Source organism: Ixodes scapularis, unplaced genomic scaffold, assembly GCF_016920785.2.
Source record: "Ixodes scapularis isolate PalLabHiFi unplaced genomic scaffold, ASM1692078v2 PGA_scaffold8__174_contigs__length_109621045, whole genome shotgun sequence".
Classification (NCBI taxonomy): Eukaryota; Metazoa; Arthropoda; class Arachnida; order Ixodida; family Ixodidae; genus Ixodes; species Ixodes scapularis.
Genome location: NW_024609883.1, coordinates 86,651,072 through 86,674,060, shown reverse-complemented (window position 1 = coordinate 86,674,060; position 22,989 = coordinate 86,651,072).

Sequence of the window (22,989 nt, the reverse complement as noted above, 5' to 3'; positions counted from 1 at the left end):
GTCAGAAACGTGGCTTAATCCTGACATTGCTGATAATGAAATATTACCGGATTATGCTCACTTCAATATCTACCGGTGTGACAGAGCGGATCTATGAGGAGGAGGGTTTCATATCGCTGTTAACAAAACTACTCCATGTCATATATCGTGTCGATCCAAAGTGTTCTTGAGATAGTTTGAGTTTTCATAAAATCTTGCTGCGGCTTTATTTTGCTCGGTGTTTGCTACCGTCCACCCAACGCTTCACGTGACTTCTGTGACTGCCTTCGTGATGATTTGCCTTTTTTGGCAGCACATAGCAAAACTACTTTTCGTTTTGGTGATTTTAACCTTCTGGGTAGTGAATGGAATACGCTGACGTCAACCAGCTCTGGCGAAACGAATGTAAGCCGAGATTTTATTGACTTGTGCCTTTCCTTTAATCTCTCCCAAGTAGTATCCTTTCCTACACGAGTCACCGACAGCAGTTCGAATGTGCTTGATTTAGTTCTTACTGCTGATCCTCGTCTAGTTAAGTCTTTTTCTCTTATAGATGGCATTAGTGACCACAAAGTGCTACACTGTTTTATTGATATTAAGCCATGTTAAGCCACAGAAGTCAGTGTTTTTTCTAAAAAATGTCTTTTGTATCACAGGGGCAACTACCACATGATTAATCGCCAGCTCTTGGATTACTTTCTTTTTTAAGGAGAACTTTGATATCTTTTTTCAGGAAAACTTTGATAACTACACTGCCAATGAAAATTGGAATTTCTATAAGGCCCAATTACTCGAGCTTGTCGAACGTTATGTGCCATGTGACTTCGTGGGGTGGTCAAAAGCGCGCGCATTTCGACGCCACTTCGGGCCACGACGCCGCGATGAGGCTACGCCACTCACCGTTCGCACTTCTGCAGTTACTGCTCCTCACTGCCCTGGGCCAGTCGCCGCTCGTCAGCTCTGCCCAGCTGTTCGTGCCGTTCGAGCAAGTCTGGCGTACAGGGGTGCGCCCCATCTTCGACGAACCATCGGTTGGTGACGGCCTTTCTGCAGTTTTTGTGGCAGCACCAGCGCTTTCGGCGACCATCCGGTTTCCTACCTGGCAACAAGGGACTGCTTCCGCCGTCCCGCTCACTTCGTGGGGTGGTCAAAAGCGCGCGCATTTCGACGCCACTTCGGGCCACGACGCCGCGATGAGGCTACGCCACTCACCGTTCGCACTTCTGCAGGTCAGTTATTTTGATGCGCATGGCTACCGTGACGATGATGTCTGTGTAATTGCGGTGTCGTGGCCCCCTTGTTCTTGTTCTTGTTTTTCGAGGCTTGTTCGCGCAGCTGCATTGTACCTCTGGCGCCTGTTATTACTTCATGGTGACATTGAGTCAAACCCAGGGCCCATGTCTAAGGCTCAGGAAGAGAAACTTGTCTATGTCTTCGATGCGGTTAAGCGGATGGAAGCTTCAAATATTTCTGTGCTTGAATCCGTAAATAAGGTCTTGCACATTCATATCACCCTGAAAAACGATTACGAATCGCTTTCAAAACGTGTCATGGAACTCGAATCTAGGGTAGACTCTTCTATCTCTGCACAAATCCCCGCAAACAATGATGCGAAACTGTCGCAAATGCAGAGCCAGATCACCGAAATGCAGTCCAAAATTCAGTCGCCTGGTCATTCGGTAGCCACCACAAGCCATAACAATATTTCAGTTATCCGGGACAAGATCGATGATCTAGAAAATCGGTCTCGAAGGTCAAATGTTTTATTTTATGGTATCGCTGACGGTGATCCAACGGAATCGTGGGAGGCCGTTCAAAAAATCGTAACTGATTTTTGTCAGAATCAGCTCGAGCTCACTGTCTCTTCTATCGCCCGTGCACATCGCTTGGGGCGCTTTTTACCCGATAAAACTCGGCCTATTATTGCCAAGTTCTTCAATGATAAAGAGGTGGAGGCAATAATAGGTCGTGGCAGTAAGCTGAAAAATACGTCGTTCGGCCTGTCACGTGACTTTTCTAAACCAGTTCGGGAAAAGCGGCGAAACTTACTGCAGTTTTCGAAATCAATAAAAAAGGAAAGTGACCATGTGAGGCTCGTTTTTGACAGGCTTCACATCAATGATGATGTTTATGTATGGGACACCAATTCAAATAAAGCCGCACCCATTACTAATCACGCTGCGTTATCTGAATCCTCTTCCGCTACGGTTTGACTGCAGCCCGACCCTACCCCCCGTTCAACACTTAATCAATCGTTAACATCGCAACAAAGCAGTTCTGGTGGTGTTCGTTTTTTATATACGAACATTAGAAGCGTTCAGTCAAAAAGCATTCCGTTGTCTTCCCTCGTTGATTCCTGTACACCAACAATCGTCGCATTAACTGAAACGTGGCTAAGCGATGTCATTCCTGATAGTAGTATTTTTCTCACGTGGGCAGATTACAATTTTTTTCGTTGTGACAGGAAACATAGAAGGGGAGGTGGCGTACTTCTGGAGATAAAAAATGATGTGCTTGCGGTACCTGTGCTAGTTAACTCTTTTTTGGAATGTGTATGGGCTTCCCTGAAGTGTGGTGGTCGTGTCATACTTATAGGTGTTTTTTACCGCCCACCAGAGGCAAATACTGACTTTTCTAGTGAATTTACCCGTGTCCTGACGCTACTGTGCTCTCGTTTTCCTAATTCTCTCTTAATAATTTTTGGCGATTTTAATTTTCCGAGCATTTGCTGGTCAACTCTATCCGTCAGGGATGGCCATAGTGAATCACATAATTTCGTCCACTCTTCTCTCGACTTTTCCCTGGTTCAGCTAATTACTCATCCCACACGGCGGTCGGCCACATCAGCTAATATTCTAGACCTAGTATTTACCAACAACCCTGATATATTTTCTGAAATTTCTCATCTTGACGGGCTTTCTGACCACGACGTCCTTACTGGAAGCGTCCGGATTTTCCCTAACAAGCGCAAAACTACAAACAAGCAAATAAGGTGCTATAATAAAGGTGATTACGATAGCATTAATAATGAATTCCTGTCATTCTCAAATAAATTTTTGGAAGGGTATTTAACCCGGTCCGTGGAAGATAATTGGCTCATGTTTAGAAATGTACTTACCAATTTAATCAACAGGTTCATTCCTCTTATCACCATCAAAACCGTAAACACCGCTCCGTGGTATAACCAACAGCTTCGACGCCTCAATAACAGAAAGAAGAGACTTTACCGCCACGCCAATAAAACAGACCCCCTTTCAGTTTCCTGGTTACGCTATAAAACATGTGATAAGGAATATCAGTCACTGCTTACAACAACTAGACGTCATTTCTCCAAACATGATTTATCATCTATGCTACTAAATAACCCTCGGAAATTTTGGCGTGTCATTAATCCTGTTGAGCATCCTGATATCGTCCTTACCGCCAGTAATAATGACGTCATTCCCATGTCTCAGTGCGCACAGGTTTTTAACGACGCATTCATATCAGTATTCACATGTGAAGACATCTCGTCATGCCCGAAAGTTAACCTCATTCCTGATATCAGCATGCCAGAAATAATAATAACTGAAGCGGGTATATACTCCTTACTAAATAAACTCAAAATTTCTACTGCTTCTGATCATGTCGGCTTTAATAATAAGATACTAAAGAATATATCAGCTAGCATCTGTCCCATACTGTCAGCCCTTTTTTCACAAATGTTATCGTTAGGTTGCATCCCACATGACTGGCGAATCGCAAAAGTAATTCCCATCTTCAAGTCTGGTGAACGCTCATCGCCATTAAACTATCGTCCCATCTCGTTAACCAGTACCATTCGTAAACTTCTTGAACATATAATACACACACAAGTAATTAACTACCTGGAAGATCATAACATCATACATAAATATCAGCATGGTTTTCGCCGAGGATACTCATGTGACACGCAGCTCGCCGGCTTCATTCATGACATACATTCAGCTCTTGACGGTGGATCCCAGGTTGATGCTGTTTTCCTCGACTTTTCTAAAGCTTTTGACCGTGTCCCTCATCACCGGCTTCTAACCAAACTGTCCAGGCTTGAGATTCACCCTAACATTTTGGCATGGGTAAAAGATTTCCTTTCGTCTAGAAAACAGTTCACGTCCGCTAACAATTGTAACTCTTCCTTCAAACCAGTAACCTCGGGAGTCCCACAGGGTAGCGTACTAGGTCCATTACTATTTCTAGTCTACATTAATGACTTGCCATCCTGTGTCTCATCCCGAATTAGAATTTTTGCTGACGATTGTGTAATTTACCGAATAATTTCCTCTGTCAATGACCAGAAAGCTTTGCAAACTGATCTTAATGCATGGTGCTCTTCCTGGCTAATGACCCTAAATTGCTATAAAACAAAGTTTATGTCTTTTACTAATCACGTACCCCGGATTCCTACCTCCTATGTGTTAAATAATAATGCTGTTGACCTCGTCTCCACTTATAAATATCTTGGAATTCATTTGCAACCTGATCTGTCATGGCACTACCATATAAAGCTCACCCTGGCGGCTGCTAACCGCTCTTTCGGATTTCTCAAGCGTAACCTTAAACAGGCTCCTCCTAACATACGCAAACTTGCCTTTTCCACACTAAGACGTCCAAAATTAGAATATGCATCAGCCATTTGGGATCCCGAACATGCTTACATCATAAACGACATTGAATCACTGCAAAATCGTGCCGCTCGCTTCATATTTTCAGATTATTCACGTCATTCCAGCGTCACAGCACTAAAACGCCGAGCAGAGCTACCCGAACTACTCCATCGTCGCAAACTTTCACGCCTATCTCTTTTCCATAAACTTTACCACCACGCGTCACTTCACGGTGATTTCTTCGAGCCACCTGCCGTTATTTTTCCACGCCGCGATCACCCCTACAAAGTTAAACGCATAACCTGTAAGTCATCTGCCTTTTCCCGGTCATTCATTCCACGTACCACAATTGATTGGAATAATCTACCATCGCACATTGCCTCAGAAAAAGACACCACGAAGTTTCAAGAACAAATTCAAAATACTGATGCCATCTAAGTTTTGCTGTTTTACATTGTTGTTTCATCTTTTCCGGAACGTGCAGAGCAAATGTGTACTATTTTGTTTTTACCTTGACTCAGCTTTATTGCAGTGTGATGAGTGAGTGTATGATCTTTTTTTCGTTTTTGAGTGTATCCTTTATTTTCTTTTTATTATTAAGTGTATTGATTGTTTTCTAGTATTCTCATATGTTGTTCAATGTGCACTAGTTCCTATTGGAACGATTTATGTACCCCCCCCCCCCCCTATGTAATACCCTCTCACGAGGGCCTTTAGGGGTAATATGAATAAATAAATAAATAAATATACAAGCGTCCGATCGAATGCATCTAAGCCATGGTTTACTCATTTTCTTCGCCAACTTTAAACAAAACAAGAAAAGACTGTTTAGGAATGCTAAACGACTAAATACACCGGAGGCCTGGCTTAAGCATGCCCCTTGCTCGTATGAATACAAGTGTTTGTTGCGTGAGCGTAAGCACACATTCTTGCACTACACCCAACCATCTATGTTAATAAATAACCCTCGTCAGTTTTGGAGTATTGTTAATGGTAAACCATCTTTAGACATTAACCTTGTGAGTAGTTCTGGTGATGAAATGTTGAATAGTGATTGTGCCAATATTCTTAACACTGTGTTTTTCGATGTTTTCACTCTATCTATACCCATCGTTCAGACCCCCCTCGTTCTAACAACAAATGTTTTCCCAGTGCATTATTTTTTCATAGATTTTAGCGGTATAGTAAGCATTATAGAATCCCTTAAATGTCCTCTTCATCTGGTATAGATGATATAAACACCAAACTTCTAACCAACACCAAAATCTTATGAGCGCTTTCTTTACTAAAATTTTTCAGCAGTCTCTGGAGACTGGTGTGGTACCCTCCGATTGGAAAAATTGGAAAGGTCATTCCAGTCCACAAATCTGGAAGTAAAACGTCTCCACTCATCTACAGACCAATCTCAGTTACTTGCATTTCCTGCAAAATTCTCGAGCGCAACATCAACAAGCATCTTATCAGTTTTCTCGATTCTTGCGATTACTTCAACCACGCACAGCACGGCTTCCGCAAGCAACTTCCATGTGAGACCCAGCTGCTGTTTTTTACTAACGGCCTTTTTCAAAATCTCGACTCCGGCTTTCCTACTAAGGCTGTCTTCATTGATTTCGCCAAGGCTTTCGACAAAGTCCCTCACAATCGCCTTCTGTTCAAACTCTCATCCTTAAAATTAGATCCTCTCGTTTTAAAATGGATCGAATCTTTTCTTAGCTACCGTTCTCAATTTGTTTTCGTTAACCACTCGCCTTCCTCTTAGCTCCAGTCTCCTCCGGCGTCCCGCAAGGCTCTGTACTTGGCCCTTTACTCTTTCTAATCTATATTAATGACTTCCCATTTCAACTTTGTTATTCAAATCGCTTTTTTTGCGGATGATTGCGTTATATATAGACTAATAAAATCTCCCGACGACAACCTGCTACTCCAGAGCGACATTAACAAAATTGCCGACTGGTGCCGTACTCGGCAAATGTCCCTAAATATTAATAAATGCATGCATGTTTGTTTCACGCGCTCGTCCTCCCCCCCCCCCCCCCCCCCCCCCCCCCCACGTAACAACATTAACAAAAAAATGACACCGTCCTCCAGGCCACTACCGAATATAAATATCTTCGTGTTTATTTAACTAATAATCTTTCCTGGGATAATCATGTTAATAAGATCATATCCTCAGCTAATCGCTCTCTTTGTTAAATTAGGCGTAATTTCAAGGGGGCTCCTTCTAACCTCAAAGGACTTCTCTGTATTACTCTTGTACGCCCTAAACTAGAATGCGCAGCATCTATCTGGCATCCCCACCTTTCATTTCTCACCAATGCAATAGAAGCAGTCCAGAACCGCGCAGCTCGTTTCATTCTTTCCGACTGCTCCCGTTTTTCCAGTGTCACTGAAATAAAATCTCAATTAACCCTCCCGGACCTTTCTCTGCACCGCCAAATGTCCAGGCTTTCCCTCCTGCATAAGGTGTATTTCTCTCTTTCTTTAAATCAGTCTCTCCTCAGCCCAGCCAACTATGTTTCTTCAAGACTGGACCACACATGCAAGATTGCCCGACCCAAGACCGAATCTACAGCCCACCATTATTCACCTCTCCCCGAAACTATTGTGGACTGGAATAGCCTTCCAGATAACATCGTCACCATCACAGATAACACTAAGTATCGCCTCGCACTAAAGCACCACTCCCCTCTCTAATGCCCCTCGGGGCCCTGAGGGTATTTGTAAATAAATACATAAATAAAAAAAATAAATGAGACCATCGCTATTGCAATCAGCTTCCGTTTGGCTGCCGTTGGCACTAGCCGTTGCGGTTCCACAGGCTTCGAGAATCGCTTCCTTTCTACGTTTTAGCCATTTTAGGAGATATTTTAGATATCTTCCTTACAAATACCGTGTTCAAGAATAGCAAGCGATGACTGAGATCTGGGAGACGCTGCGTCTTACCAACGCCAGTTGCAGACAGCCCATCAACACTGCTGCAAGCGCCGGTGAGCTATTTTGTTTCTGCGAAGTGCACCACGGTTGCAAACTTGGTCGTGTACCATGTGTTGGCTAAGCTATGCTTGAATCTAACAATGCTTCTGGCCGGTGTTATTTTGTTATTTGAAAAGAGCGTACCTTCTTCAAAACCTGTGGCTCGCTCCGCAGAGTGAGAAATATTTGCGTGCGGCAGAACCGAAAGACTGTTCGGGGCGCCGATCTACGACGTTCGTCCGACGACGCTTTTGCGGAGCGTTCAAGTAAAGTTTGACGGCAGTTCAAGCAATCACAGGCCATGCTACTTCTGCCGTGTGGTCTCAACAGCCGCTCGCCACTTATTCGTTTCGTAAAGCGGGAGCGAGAAAAACGTTACAAGAGCGAGCAGCATGATTTCCTGTCTATGCTTATGCCTGCCGTACAGACGCGCGGTCTCTTCGCGTATGTCGAAGCGGCACGCTTTTGAAGTTAACGATTGTGTGATGTAAATAAAGTGAGTTTGAATGACACGTTTTTTAGTGGCGGCGAAAGCCGCTACAAAAAGCGGAGCAGCTAGAAAAAGCAAAAGCATAAAAAAATACGAAAATAACTTGAATATGCGATGGAGTTGAAAAACTACCAACGTACCAACTCGCCCAAATATCCTTTCTGTCAAAGAATAATAGCCGATAGTAATAAATTAAATAAATGCCAACTTTTAATCGGTTATACATTGGCAAATGATGCAGTACATACTTTCTCTACTCTATTTCTTTTATTATATCAGGTAATGTGTAAATATATAGGATAGTTCATAGCAACAATTTATGTCCGACCCATTATATTGTATATTTTCTATAAATGCTCGAAGTTATATAAAAAATGCTCATCATAAATTAAGCCGCACCACTGAATGTACAATAGCGTGTGACGTTTATGTATGTTCTCAGAAAAAATTAAAAAAAAAACAATGCACTCGAAAGGTTCCAATTTTTGCGTTTCCTCTCTGTTAGAGCGTTTATCAGGTACACGCAAAACGTGGGTGTCTACGTCTAAAAGAGTGGAATCGACATTTCCCGCAGGGCCGGCAGGCCTGACCAAGTTTGGCTGGCAGCTTGCAACCTAAGGGAATTCGGGGAACTGCACCACAAGAGTGAGAGTGACGCCTACCCTGCACTTGCTTAACGATGGCACCATAAGGAAGTGGGAGCTGTCCCCAAAGTGAAAGCAATGGCAGGTGGGTCGTTATAGTGAACCCCTATACAGATGATACCAAATGAAAAATCATTAAAAATCTGTTAATATTAAAAACAAAGAATGCAAATCGCAGAGACAAGAAGGAGGAGATGAACACAGCGCTGTGTTGTGTTGGTATCCTTTGTTCCCATATTCTTTACAATTTATTTTTTAATAATTGTCTACCAACTGGTCCAATCATCAGCACTAGCCAACGAAAGTACGCTGCTATTTTTTACTCTGCATTACCGTTGTGCTTACAGTTAAATCATACTGTAATGAACAAACAAAAAAATTGGTGCAAGCCAGGCACGTAACCAAAATTTGGATTCGGCGGCGCCCATGACAAAATGCTGTGTGAGGGGGATGGCGGAGAGGAGGCCCCAGCAAAATGGAAGACTTCGGGGGGGGGGGGGGGGAAGCAGAGAGCGGGGCCGCCCCCTTCCCCCCTTCCCCGGGATACGTGCCTGGTGCAAGCCGTCACATATATTTACCGCTAACCAATTTAATAGAAATAGTCAAGGAATCATGGAGAAGTGCGGTAGTTTCATAGAGGTCATTTGATAGATGCCTAGCTAGAGAAAACTGGGCATACTTGATCAATTATAATATTTCCTGTCCAGTACTGGAAAACGAACCATGCCGCAATTTACTCCCACATTTGGATCCTTTGAAGAACACTGAAAAATATGTGCCTGTTTGTATTGAATTTTATTTTCTTCAACTATGCAATCGTGGATTTCCACAGCACCCAGTAGTTTTAAAAGGACTGTGTAAAGCCAAGACCCAAGGAGCTTATTTTATTGCTATTCACAGTTGAGGACTGCTGTCCAGATCGCACCGAGGGCATGCCACGTCTTAGTGCGTAGCTTTGGGCATGCTGTGCCTCTAGTTGGATGGTTTGGTCAAGGAAGGCATTTAGGCTTAACTCGTGTGCATCATGGTCAATAGAAGGTGAAGAAAGGCTGTCGGAAGCTGTACTTGCACATCTTTCCATTGAAATGTGGAAAGGAATACAGGTGTAGGTTTTATCTTGTTCCCATGGAGGATCAATATCATTTCAAATAAATGAATAAAATGTTTTGTTGGTAGCTTTTGTAATGAGCACACTATTTTTTGTTTCAACCACCTTCAATTTAGGACATCACTGTTTCTGCTTTGGCTGGTGGTGAGTACGAGACAAGCCTGGCAGCCCATGAGAAGCGGCTCACGAGACAGCCGGGCACCTCGGAGCCGACGACAACGAGCAGCCTTACGGCTTGCGAATAAACAACGGTTTCGTCAGATACTTTGTTCTATTGAAGTCACAGCGAGAAACCGGAGACATATTACGGGACGATGGCGCACGCGCGGCGTGCCAGTGCATTATACATTCTCTGTACCGCACGCCGCAGCACGCCGCTTCGCAGCCGCGCCATCCGCACCTCCGTGTCTCCTGCACAAGCGACGATCGCTTCCCGCAGTGCGTCCTTGCATCAAACACGGCCAGCCTGGGAGCAACCTTGCGATACTCCGCTTCGCAAGCGGAGCATGTGCAGTTATCTAGTGACGTTGAAAGTCGGCGCACGAGCGGGAGCGGCACGCGAAGCGCAAGCAAAGCAGAAGTGTCTTTTTTTTATTTTGAAACTTGGGAAATGGCTTTGCACTGATAGAACATGGCTGAACAGTTTTAGGGCGTCCCACTCCGAGCACCAGCCGGCTGGCTACGGTAGAGTGAAACAACACGTATTTCCAAGTGGGGTCCAAGCTTAACCCGGACCTGCGCGCCGAGCTCCGGATCTATATACTCCAACCAGGGTGTTTGCTGGTTGTCGTACATTGTTGCCAAGTGTTTCTGACTGAAGCAGCCATTACAAAAATGTCATATATATGGGCCAGACATATTTAATATACGTCCATATCTTTTCATTTAAAGAAATGTATAAGGTAATATAGTGCCTTATAAGGGAGCAAATGGTGCATATATGACAAGGGGACGACATATATAATAATAAATATATTCATGTATGGTGTCAATTATTGCCATATATGGCTATATGTAGCTCCTTATATGGCGTGCTTCACCCATATTTAGCCGTATATGGCTTTATGTAGCTCCTTATATGGCGTGCTTCACCCATATTTAGCCGTACATGGCTTTATGTAGCTCCTTATATGGCGTGCTTCACCCATATTTAGCCGTATATGGCTATATGTAGCTCCTTATATGGCGAACGTTTTTCATAGTAAGCCACACAACGGACTAATCCGCGGACGGATTGACCACGTGACGACATGTCCGAGGTTCGTCTCTTTCCCAAGGGCATCCACACGAGGGAGGTGACGAGCAGACGCCAGCCAGGACGCACCGAACGGTACTCAGAGCACCCTTCTAACACCCTTTTTTTCAACATAAAGGGTGTTAGAAGAGTGTCCAACACGGCTAAAACACCCTATTTACACCTTTAAAATATGAAAGAGTGTAACAAGGGTGTATGGAGGGTGCAAGAAAGGGCTTAAGTAATGAGAGTACACCCCATGATGCCGCCAGGGGTGTAAGGGTGTTTGGAGTTTGGTTACTGGAAACAATCCAGAGCAGTTTCAGATTAATGCCGACTGCGGCATTAATCTGAAATGCGACGAGCCCCATGACAGTACTCTTATTTATAGGCTTCATCGGATCGTAGTGTTTCAGATAAATGCCGACTGCGGCATTAATCTGAAACACTACGATCCGATGAAACCTATAAATAAGAGTACTGTCATGGGGCTCGTCGCATTTGTGCGTTTGAAATCACCGGCTTGACCAGTGAAGCACGGTGATTTTTCCTCTGCTTTATTGGTCTAGCCGGAAAGAGCAAACGCACGAAGACGACGAGTGACATGACGATGCACGTCTGGTTCTACTTGATTGGCTCCTTGGTATCGTGGCGTTCTGTAACAGACGACCGATGCTGTGGGTTCCCCCTCAGTTTAGGAATTCGTACCAAACAAATCAGGCTGCTTTTTGAACATTGTATTATATTCATAATGTTCATCGGTGTGCTCCATCACGATTGCAGCCCTTGCCTTGATGGATGGGCACGCGATGAGCGTTCCCGTCATTGTCTGCTGACTCGCACGTGTCCCCAGCCGGTCTCCTCTCCGTGTTTCTTGACCGCCATTATTGCTTTCGGGGGTTTCGCGTATTCGACACATCCGCACCTTCTTCGGTACTCGACTATACCTCTTGTTTCTTACTTCCCCAGAAAGAGAAGGCCTCGTTCTTTAGCTTTCCTCCTTCCCCTGCGTTCCCTCCGGAGTCAAGATGCGCCGCTGTATACCTTAGGACCCCAAGCTGAGGTCGTTCTGCATAAAACGCCACGAAGCCAAGTCTCAAGAACTCGGTGGTGCAGCTCTGTTGTTCCGTGTGGGCACTTGTGGCCAGCTGTAGAGGTTGAATTCCTTCCGGGTCTACTCGCCCCGGGTTAACCTCACATGTGGCTGTGGTCGGACTTAATATTGACCTGAGTATAGACATACTCGAAACCTGGGATGTCAACGTTACGTGTTTGCCGCATTTCACGGGCATAAGAGCTAGTCAGGATGACACACATGTAAATATACTATGTAAGCCAACGTGCCTCTTTACAAACACGCCCGCGTTTGCCCACACCAGGTGAGGTCACTGCGCATGCGCAAAAACCATGTTCGCCCGAGGTAAATTGTCCGCGTATCCGCCCTGCGGACAGCAGCGCCACCGCAGCGCCGTGACATCAGAGCCGCCGGATTGTATATATATATATATATAGGGTGGTCTAAATCACCAGGCTCGATCTAAGATGGACCGTAAAATTCGACACCTGCACGTAGCAATCTAAAATTTTCGTCAAAGGTGCATTTCACAGGTCGATTTTTTCTTGGAAAATTACAAAGCGTAGCTCTCTTCCTGTAAAAAATAAGGCCAAGAAACTTGCCAGGGTCTACGGCGGGCAGCGACGCAGACCAATACGACCTACAACACAAGGCCTGCGCCTTTCCTCCTCTAAAAGTCATCCCTAGTAGATCCCCTCAGCGCCCCCTGGGTATCCCGGATGAGTACCGTCGTCTGCTACATCGTCTGCTCCATCACCTGCTTCAGTGGTCGTGCTCAGAACGAGCTCACATTGCTAAGTCCGGCGATCTTGATGGTGTCGCATGCACGTTACAAATGAACTGTGGCAGCTCGTGATCAGTTCGCGCTAAGCAGTCGCGCACGCAGCTGTGGCCGCCAGTAAATGCGGCGTAGTTCCTCCGAAGACCCATGCAAGCGGCGGCGAACGCCTCTAGAGGACTCGGGAGTCTACGTAAGCAGACGTTTGGCGAGCCCCGTTTTGTCACCCCAACAGCTGAAACAATTCATTACGGTCAGTCCGCTTGCGAAGCGGAATCCACTGATCGCAGCAGCAACGACAATCAAATAACGACGCGTGCATAAACAAAGAAAGAGCAGTCTATTTAGCAGTCTCAAACGCCACTCAGAGGATCACACGAGTTTTGAGCGCATCTGGGAAGTGGAAGAAAGGCGTTTAGCTGCTCGAACTACGTCGTAAGAGGTTACTGTTGATCCGTAACAGACTGCGTTGTCACAGTTTCTTACCTAAATAGGTGATCACTAAAACGTGCGCAAACAACATGTTCGGGTTACCGAAGCAAGCACACCAGCCGCTTCAGCATAACAAAACAAAAAAGTGACGAGGAAATGACCATGCAAACATTTTCCTAACTTTGCAGGAAAGATGGGGTCACCTTCTCAGACGAAAACAAAGAGAAATGGGGAACAAACAGCGAACAACGACGAATAAAACAAAAGTTTGCAGACGATAAAAAAATACAAATCACCCAGCAAGAAGCTCCTTCGATGAAAATGATCATTGCAACGTGTATGAGGAAAAAAAAAAAAGAAAAGCTGGAAAGCAGCAGCATGAAAAAAAAGCTTTCCTTTTTTTTGCGGTTGTTTTAGTCTAATTCGAATGCTGCAGTAACTTAATTACTCACGTTTGTTCAGTCTTCGAGAATAGGAAGAATGATTTTCTAAGATATTGCAAAAACTTGTTTTTGCGGTGGTAAGTAGCACATGACATGCCTGCCATCTCCAAGTATGCGCTGGTGTATGCCCGAAGGCGGCCGGTTGATCAACAGACGATGACCCATAGCGGACGGTCCGGCGTAGACAAATAAAATTCGACAATAAATGTGTAACGAGCTTGCGCTTTTTAATATATTTAATAAATACCAAAAAGCACATGTGAAGATTTCTGGTTAAAAACTCAATCGAAGGGGAAAATAGTAGGTTATCACAGACGACAGTAGAAGAAAACAACATCAAAGTTGCAGGCGGCCCTCAAAATGTCCGGGCACAGCGTAGAAGACGGACTGGCGGTAGAAAGCGCCGAAGTGAAGAAAACAGAGGAAAAATCAACGTTACTAGAACCAATCAGTTGGGAAACTGCCATAGAGCCTGCTTTAAAAAAAGGTGGCTCCGATCCGTACTCGAGAACCGAGCTAACGGCGATCGCAACGCCGCCATTTTTCCCGCAGCGTCCACTCCGAAAACAGCACGGCTGCACATCGAGTTGGGCAACTGCCAGTGGCGCCATCTTGCAGGACCATCTCGCAGTAGCTATGTAAAGCAACTTTAATGTTTCAACTCGTCGCTAAAGGGTGGCGCTGTTATCGTATTTAGCTCGGTATCGGTGGACGCCAGCAGTTCAGGTTTCAAGGGTGAGTTTCCCAGCTGAGGGTTTTATTAACGTTTGCAAAAACTAATCGAAACAAGGCAAAACAAAATGAGCGTTGGTTCGAACGTCAAATTAACATAAAAGAAAACACGCAAACAAAAACAACAACATAAAAGCAGGAGGAAGAAAGAGCGCGACGACTCGTAGCTCCTCCTCAAATAGAAAAATAAAGTAGACTTTGAAAGATGGAATGAGTTGCTGACGGCGGTACAAAGGGTGCCGACTTTCATCGTAGAAGGCGACGTAGACGTTAGTCGTTAGTCGTCCGGGCCCTAACAATGGGAATTTGTGTTCAGTATATAGCGTGACCGAAATCACTTTTTTTTTTGCACTACGAAGCTCTCCTTGGCTTTTTTTCTTTTCTTTTGGACGCGCAAGAAGTCTGCTTTGTTTTGTTTTTTTGTAACTCGGCTTCTATTAATTTCAGTAATAGCGGCAGATTTGCATGTGCACAATCGACTTCTTTCAGAGCACACTGACATCGCAATTACGTACGTGGCTAGAAATTGCCTTTTGCTTCTTCATTCTATTCGCCTACTCGACAAAACGGTTATACGCAAGACATTCATGAGAAATGGGAACTGCAGCAGCAAAACAAATTGATTGATAAGAACAGTAGAGTTGAAACGTAGCTCCGTTCTAAAATTTTGGTACATTGCCCTTTTTTCAAAAGACAATGCGAAGGTACATTCGTGTTTTATCTCGCTTAGATAAATTTTGACAGAGTGTTTTCTTCAGGAGAGCCCCCAAATTGCAACCTGAAAGCTCTAGCATCTTTCCCCCGCGAAGAAAATGTCCTTCACTTATGAGGTGGCACCTTTTTCTTAACATTCAAAGCAGGGAATACCCGTGACAATTGTTTTCATTAGTCACCTCGCACGAAAATAGGCAAAACCAATGCGTTGCGGGGAATTCGTCTGCTAGAGGAGGGTCCGAGCTCGCCAGGGGCGCTGGGATCATTTTTCGTCCGCGCTCCGCGGGGCCCCTACTCTCGTCAAGCTTCGGGGTGTTTGCCGCTTGGGGCGGGTCGGGGATCTACTAACGAAACGTCAGACGCAGGCCTTGTCTTCTAGGTGGTATTGTGGAGACGACACGGGCTCAGTAGTGTGGTGTTTGGCGTTCGTATTGATAGATGGCGCTACCTCCTTATCGCAGCGGCTAGCGACCAGCATGGTTTATTAAAATGAACTTAATCTCTTTTAAATGTACCTTTGGTTAAAAAATAAATGCGAACCATAAAAGCAAAACTTAAAGTAAAAGAAACCCGTCTGCATAACGGTGGCGCTTTTGCTGCCAACGGATTTCGTCTAAGTGTCGTCTGCTTTCTTTGGCTGGCCAGCTTCAGACGCTGCTCCCGACGCCATCTATCAATACGAACGCCAAGCCGACCCCGCTACTGGACTTGGGCGTCTGGGTCGCCACCCGCCGTAGACCCTGGCAAGTTTCTTGGCCCTATTTTTTCACTAAAACAGAACTACGTTTTGTAATTTTACAAGAAAAAGCCGACCTGTGAAATAGATTTTTGACAAAAATTTTAGATGGCTACGTGGAGGCGCTGATTTTTACGGTCCATTTTAGATCGAGTATGGTGACTTTGACCACCCTATCTATAGCTTTAGTAATGAATAAAATAAATGAGTAATGCAAGTTCACTTAGTCAAGATGCATGCTTATAGGATTGGGTATAGATTGCCATGGCTGAAATGTCATGTTCCTTGTTTCTGAGATAAAAGAAAAAGAAATAAAGCCTCGCTCATTTTGATCTGTAGATAAGGGTAAAAAATGCAGATTCATTATTACGAATTTCAAATTTTAACGCGACTTTTAAAACGGAACAAGGAGGTAATAACTTGTCAAAAGAATTGTATTTTCCGAATACCGAATTCTATATTATACAACGTTAACTTAAATCGAACTGATTTACCCGAAAAACAACGAACATTTCAGTATGATTGGCAGCAAATAATTCAAGGTAACTTTTCTACGGCGTGCTGTTTTAGGACACATAAAAAAAAAAAAAAAACTAGAGCAATGGATACGATTGAACATTTAAAGTATCAAAAATATAGTTCAATAAAATAACACAAATATGTATCTATATACGTAGTTACCAGATGAATCTTCTAAAATCCCTCACAACTTCTGAAACACAGCCCGTGATTTATATATTTTATATATTAAAATATATATTTTATACATATTTCAACTTTACGATTCGTTCTTCGCCGTACTTATATCGGCGAGTGTCGGAGAGATAATGGGATGTAAATAATATTTAGAAACGTCTTACTATTATATTGAAAACAAAATATAGATCAGAAATGTTTGTCTTTCTCTGTTTATTATGACTTTTTACGGACTGAACAAAAAGATTTTTAGGCACTTGCCAACGCTTCGAAATGGTTTTGATCGCGGAGAATAAAAATGTTTTTGATTAGTGAATATAGACTGGTACAATCCCTTACATGAAATGGTTGTTAAACCAAGCAGGCGAAAGCGTAAAACAGAAAATTCTCTATACAAGCCGTCGGTTTAAATACGAGGGTTATGCCACTTAAACAATAAAAAGGCAGCATTTACCCCCCCCCCCAATTAAAACCGCTGTAAAACTACAAGTTTAAGTGGAATAGTGATACATACAATCCTTTCTTCTAGCTTTCGCTCTAGCTTTAACTAAGCATTAACTTAAAACAATATATTAAAAACAAATTTGATGAAACGCAAAGCAAGATAAATGCAAACGAGCCCCACCCAAAATACCGGAGCCGAAACTAGAGCAAATCTTTTTAGAAAGGGCAGGCGTAAATCGTAGCCAATCCCCGTTCGTATTAAAGATGGCTGCTTTCGGTTACGGCAAAGAAGGTTATATGTACTAGGAGGGGAGGGGGTACGTTGCAATATTGGTGAAGCCTAGTCATAAAAAGGTTAAACCATGTTGTGGCCAACGTGACCGTAGATCTCTGTGGCAATTGGAGCGCGTGACATGTCACGTGCGAGATGGATGCTCTTTTAATATTACAAAGCACTTTGCATTCTTTCAAAATTTTAAGATTGGGTTAGTCTCTAATTTTAATTGCTCTCAACACTGCAATGAAAACAAAATGCATAAAACCGTTAAATTAAACTCGGCAAGTTTAAGTTAATTCGCCTGCAGGTTATTGGTTCTCATGCGATCTGATGTCCGTTGAGCCCGATACACCTAAAGTGAAGATGTTACTCTTGTACTGGTCATTCTTTTTACGTCTGTACGCATTAAAATCATCCACCCTGTATAGTCCCTGTGGTGTGAGCGCGCACACCATGATTTTTAAGGAGCATGGATATTGAATGATATCGTGCTTGTATACGCCGAGGAAGTTACGCGTGGTGACCCTTACAGAAATGTCATATATGACCCAGATATATTTGATATAGGGCCGTATATGGGCATATAAGTAGACATATACGGTCATATATTGCCATACAAGGGCTGAAATCAGGGCAGATATGGTAAGGTGACACCATATATGACGACATATATTGCCAGATAAAGTCATATATGGCGCCAGTGGCTGCCATATATAACAGTATAGGATGCCTGATACTCCTGTATATGGCACTATATGGTGCCAGTCAACATGTAGATGCAGGTAGAACTCCGCGTCGGCCGGTATCGGGACTACGCCGGCCCGCCCATGGTAACAGGATGGCAGCGTCTGGCCGTGGGCTCCGGGGAGCCACCGGCTGGCGTCGGGGTTTCGTCTTGCTCATTGGCCAGTCCAACTGTAGAAGTTACAGTGACTGGCCGGCATCAGGTTTTTGCTGTCTTTGCTGGCTAGTCTTTCCTTGGGGGTTCCAGTAACTGGCCGGCATCGGTATTATGCTGTCTCTGATGGCCGGTATTTAGGGAAATTCAGTAACTGGCCGGCACCGGTATTTTACTGTCTTTGATGGCCAGTATTTACATGGAAGTTCAGTAACTGGCCGGCATCGGTATTTTCCTGTCTTTGATGGGAAGTATTTACATGGAAGTTCAGTGACTGGCCGGCATTGGCGCTTTGCTGTTTGCAGGCTGGCGAGCCCCGGGAACGTCCGTTTACTGACCGGCATCGTTCTATTTTTTTTTTTTTTTGCCTTTTTGACTATGCAGACACGTCATTGAGATTCCGACGAACTGCGGCGATTCATATGTAGCGAATGGAAATGTTTGCGTTGATCAATCCTTCGTAAATGACTGCCGACGCTGGCGTATTTGATCCCACCACTGACGTGTTTTATTGCGAAAACGCGAAAAAAAAAAACAATGCCGTGAGGAAAATTTGCAGTCCAGGATTTGAGAATCTCACCCCCTATGCCACGAAAATGAACTTTTACAACGCCGAACGACACTTTTTTCAGGAAGTTAGTTTAAATAGATGTACTATACTTAATGTCTGGCGTTATACGCATGTGTTTGGCTCTGATAAAAGATAAAAACGGTATAGCGGAGCCTCGAATGAAAAAAGAAAAAAGACGTGGCATGATTGAGCACGCGCTTTGAGCTACAAAACAATAATAAACATTACTGTCCAGGAACTAGGAAAGTAAGATATGTGTTTATTGCTTATGACGCTACAAGAGGTACATAAATCTCCCGAGAGATCATTTTAATGGTGATTTTAATCTAGTGTGAAAATATGCTGTTTCAGGCAGGAATTGACTGTTTTATGTGGTAGTTACCATATAAAACGATCATCTAAGAGAAATAGTTTAAATGTTCACATAGGCCAAACGGTATCTGTCTGTTTAATAGCTTATGGTATACGACATACCGTACCAAAGGAACGCGAATATAAAAACTTTTTTCTTTACTCAAAAAAGCGAGAAACACCAATGCGTTCTGGATGTACACACTGCTGGGTTTGTGAATGTGACCCCTTGACACTACGAAAAATAAATGTCACAATGTCGAACGATAGCATTTCTGAAAGCTAGTTTGATTATCCGCGCTGTAGTTGAATCTCAGGAATAAAAAAGTGTTTAGGCCTAACAATAAGTAAAACTGCGGAGCGCAACCTGTATAAGTAAGACCTGGCGGCACGCGGGGAATAGCGCTGATCTACGAGAACAAAATTAAATACTACTTTCCGGAAGTCAGAAAATTAAGAGACGTGCTTATGAGCTATGAGCTCAACTAAATTACTGGCTTGAAATGGCGGTATTTTTGTTTCAATAGTGGGTGAATATGGACCGCTTTCATGACAAACTTTGGCCTCATCACTGTGGCAGTTTTATCACTTACATTTTCCCATTTTTCTCTAAATGTACCCATTATTATTAATTGTATTTCTTCGTTCAAAGGACTTGCGAGGTTTGCCTACTACACTGACCCACCTATTAGCACGGAGGGAGCGAATCATCCCGGCAAAACAAGAGGGACAGGGTTTCTGAATCGCATCAATGCAAATGAGGGCTCGCACTTTTTATTTTCACCTTCTGCGTGATTGTTACCCCGAAGAACGTTCCCGACGGCAGCATACACATAGAAAATATATAAAATATAAAAAACTAATACACAAAGGTGAGAAAAATTTTTAAATAATAAAAACAAATTTAAAATGGTGAGAGAAAAATATTTAAGATAATAAAAAGTAATACAAAAAGATGAGAAAAAATATTTAAAATAAAAACTAATACAAAGAGGTGAGAAAAAATATTTAAAATAATACAAAATAATATAAAATAATACGAAATAAAACAAAACAAAATACAAAAAGGTGAGAAAAAATATTAAAAATAATAAGAACGAATACGAAAAGCTGAGAAAAAACATTTAAAATTAAGAAACAGTGTAAAATAGCAAATACCGCTTACCGCGACTCGAACCAACGACCACAAGCTCAGAAAACCAGAGCGTCAACGCACTACGCTACCGCCGCCCGTTTTTTTTTTTTTTTTTTGATATCTTTATTACATGATGTTCCGTAACTACCACAACACGTTCATTCGTACTGTATATACATTAAAACATGCACACCTTTAAAAAGCTATTTACGAACAACTATCACACAAATTTTTACATTTGGCATCTTGAACATGTGGCCATTAGACTTATTAGCAGACAATGACAAAACTAAGGTGAAAGATTCGGGCAAGTCTCACTTACGCTCGCAGTTCTTTTTCTTCAGAAATTCGGTAAGCCAAGGCATTAGTCAAACATAGGGAACCAGTCAGGCTGGTTAAACTTTGAAGCATATACACTTCTCACCTGCGCCACTTGCTCTAGAAAGAGCGACTTCGTCGTACGCGGCTTCTCCGCATGCCTATCGATCATGCGGCACTTCCACAGACTATGCAAACCTAAAAGAGCAAACATGTCGTACGTTACGGTTTCATTTTCAGAAAAAGGAAGGAAGCGAAGATTGTAGTCGTTAAGAACTAGGTCTTTTTGTAGAGTGCGTTGCAGCACATCCCAAAACAAAAACGCATCATTACAGTATATGAAACAGTGTTCTGGCTTGTTACATAATCTACAGTTTACTGTCCAGGGTACAAATATTCCTTTTTCTTCGAGGTAAGTTTTAACGGGTAAAGTGGATGTGTGTAATTTAAAGAAAAACGTCTTAGTTGAGGGAGGCACTCCCATTTTCTTGACCCTTTTAAACACGTCGTTGATAGGTTCCAGTGTCAAACGGGTACGATAAAGTGGCAGAGGAAACAAGCTTTCTTTTATGCTCCTTGAGAGTGCCTTTCTGGATACAGTAAACAAATATTCCAACGAAAATCTTGCTTTGAGGAAGTTAAGTGTGTCAACCACTTCCTTTAAAAAGCCCCATGGTGTGCCTTGAGAGCTTTCGACGGTTGAAACAATCAGATAGTTTAAACTACCAGAAAGACGTCGTTGGAGCATTACTCTGAGGAAATCGTGATTAACATTTTTAAAGAAAAAGAATCGCGAGACCAGCTGTCGCACAAATATATGACAAAGACCTAAACCGCCGCATTCAAGAGGAAGAAAGAGATTGTCTCTTTTTATGGGCTCCCAAGTTGAACACCATATGAATGTAGCGAATATTCTGTGGATTTTCTGGATGTTGGTCCGAGAGCAGTGAAGCACCTGGAGCACGTACATAAGCTTAGAAGCTAGAAATACATTGCAAACACTAGATCTAGCGAAAATTGAAATGTCCCTTCCTCTCCACGCGTCTGTTTTCTTTTTCAGTGTGGTTGTCAAGGAGGACCAGTAGGTCACATTGCTACGGATTTGTGAGAGAGGTACTCCGAGATATGTAAGGGGATTCCGGTTCCACGCTATACCAGCAAACAATGAAGGTTTTGTGGCCCAGGAACCATACCAGAAGCCATTGCATTTAGCAGGATTTACGGAAGCTCCTGTGACCTCACAGTAACGTGCTGTGAGATCAAGGGCTCTCTCGACGCTTCTCTTGTCTGTGCAAAAAAATGCCACGTCATCCGCATACGCAAGAACTTTTACTTCAACATTGCCCAGGGAGTATCCTTGAATACTTTCATTGTTTATGATGCTGAGACATAAAGGTTCTAAGTACAGGGCAAAAAGTAGCGGGGATAGCGGGCAGCCCTGCCTAACGGAAGATTTTATTTTGATTTCGTTGGAGAGAATATTATTGATGACGAGTCTTGTTGAACAGCTTGAGTAGCAAAGCTTGATACCATCTAAAAGTGTTGTCCCTACGTTGATATGGTTTAGCAGTGTAAATAAGAAGGAATGACTCACGCGGTCGAAAGCCTTCGTAAGATCTATTTGTACGAACGCTACCTGGTCGTTATTGTCGGACACGCACTCCAGTACTGAACGAGCAACATGAATATTCGTTTGAATAGCTCGGCCTCGTATTCCACAAGTTTGGTGTTTACCTATCAGCGTTTCGATTACGCACTGTAGCCTGTCGTTAAGTATTTTTGCATAAATTTTGTAATCAACATTGCACAAGGATATAGGTCTGTAATTTTCCATCTTTTTAAGCATCTCTGCGTCTTTTGTTTTTGGGATTAGTACTGTATGACCATGATAAAAGGAAGGCGGCAGAGCTCTCTGCACAAAGGCTTCGTGAAATACAGCGAGCAGAACAGGAGATATAATGTCTGCGTACGCTTTATAAAATTCTCCACTCAGCCCATCAGGCCCAGGCGTTTTACCATTAGGGAGAGATTTAATAGCAGCTTTGATTTCTTCCAATGTTATAGGACCATCAATTAACTTTTGGTCTGTTTCGTCAAGTATCGGCATTTGAGACAAAAGATGTTCAACTTCAGACTTCTCTTTCGTAGGTATTAGTGTTCCAAAAATATTTGTGTAAAGTTGATGGAATGATTTTACAATCTCTGTTGGGTCAGTGAGCGTCGATCCATTGTTGTTGATCTCTACAATTTCTTTCGTCAAGGCATATCGCCTTGCATCGTCCAGAGACCTCTTCGTAGGCTGCTCACCATGGAAGAAACGTTTCTTTCGAGAGCGGATC